The 1,647-nt window shown below is 46.0% G+C and overlaps 1 pseudogene; it reads right to left on the reverse strand.

The window, feature by feature from the left end:
* Positions 1 to 946: 946 nt before the first annotated feature.
* LOC114685642 overlaps positions 947 to 1,647 on the reverse strand; it is a 3,324-nt pseudogene continuing 2,623 nt past the window's right edge.

The raw sequence follows: 1,647 nt of genomic DNA on the forward strand, positions 1-1,647 counted from the left end.
GCTTGTCACTGTCATTTGAAATAGCACAGGGCAGTCATATTGAGGATTGTGGGCCATAGGAATGACCAAGAAACACCACTGTTTTTTTTTTTTTTTTAAAGAAATATATGAAAAGATTAGAATTGGAGTATAACTCTATATGTCTATACATGGACCAAAACATATATTATGTATCTCCCTCAAACACAGGCAGATAGCAAGAAAGCCTTGTGTACTATTTTGGTTATAAAGTTAAAAACTAGATAAAAACCAACACATTCTGGGCTAAGGATATAGCCTAATAACAGAGTGATTGCCTAGCATGTGTGAGGCCCTTCCAACCCCATGTCCTTCCTATAAAAAAAATTAATAAATTCTTGCTTAGCAAAATATAACTCACAAAGACTGAAGATGAAATCAGAGCCATCCTGTAATTGTTTTAATAGACTTGATGCTTCCCACAAAGAAAGCCTCAGATCTAGATGTTTTTATAGATAATGTTAACCCCCCAAAAAGGCAAGTCACTCCTATTTTGTAAAATTAATTCTGGAGAGAAGACAACATATTCTGCAATATGTCTCTGGAATAGAAAAGCTTTGGCATCTCCCTCCCTACAACCTATAAGAAATTATCAAAAAGCAAAAGTATGCTGACCTATGATGGACTGACTCCAGCAGTGACCAGCTCCAGGCTCCAGGTATAGCCTGGTGCTGCTCCCTTTACACAATCCCTGAAGATTCTCCAATCTTGGAAACTGGGGCTCAGATATCCCATGTTGTTCCTTTACCAAACCATAACCTTCCCTGGGTCATGCTGGCTCAGGTAGTCCTTTTTTGTCTGGGCAGCTGTGTCCTCTGTCATTAGCTGCCTCCTCCAATTCTGGTCTCCTGTTGGTCCCTTCCTTGCTTCAGTGGCCTGGTCCCAGGAGTTCTTGCATCTCTCACCCACTCCTTTGCTGAGGTGTAAACTAGTTTGTATTCATTATATATAAATTCTTGCTTGCTGAGGCCAGGCTGCAGGCCTTAACATAGGCAGAAGACAGAGAGGACCCAGCAGAGGGGTCCAGTTTCACCTTGTCCAGTAGAATCTTTTTGAAGGCAGCAGAGGACAGGGTTTCCTGATCAGCCATGGTCTGCAGCTCCCATGTGCAGGTGCAGGAGGCCTCCACGGCACTGATAAGCAGGGAGCAACACTTTGCAGCACACACAATGCATGGATGGTGGCCCCACCAGGAGAGCAGACACTATCCTTGAGCTGCCAAGTATGCTGTTCTGAGTCTAGTAGCATTTTGGCTGACACCAACAGGGCCTGGGCCCCAAGGCAGACTGTCAGGCCCCTTGAAAGCCCCATTTTCACATCACCATCAGCCAGAGCATCCAGGGCTTGAAAGCATAGGCAGGGCCGCTGCCACTGAGCGCTGTGACAACTGAGCCCTGTGACAGCATTGGTCAAATCTCCCTCCACTTCTGTTCAGAAGTCCACACTGCCCATGAGCCACTCTCTGAGCTGGCCATCCTCCACCTGAATATAAGTGCATGTGGCATGCACAGTACCCCCCTCCTGCACATCAACTGGGGTGTCAGCCACACAGTGGATGACTTTGGAAGCTGTCAGCTTCTTTTCAATGGAGTTGATGATGGCGTCTGCCACAGAGAGCACCACTGAGTG

Source organism: Peromyscus leucopus, chromosome 1 (assembly GCF_004664715.2).
Source record: "Peromyscus leucopus breed LL Stock chromosome 1, UCI_PerLeu_2.1, whole genome shotgun sequence".
Classification (NCBI taxonomy): Eukaryota; Metazoa; Chordata; class Mammalia; order Rodentia; family Cricetidae; genus Peromyscus; species Peromyscus leucopus.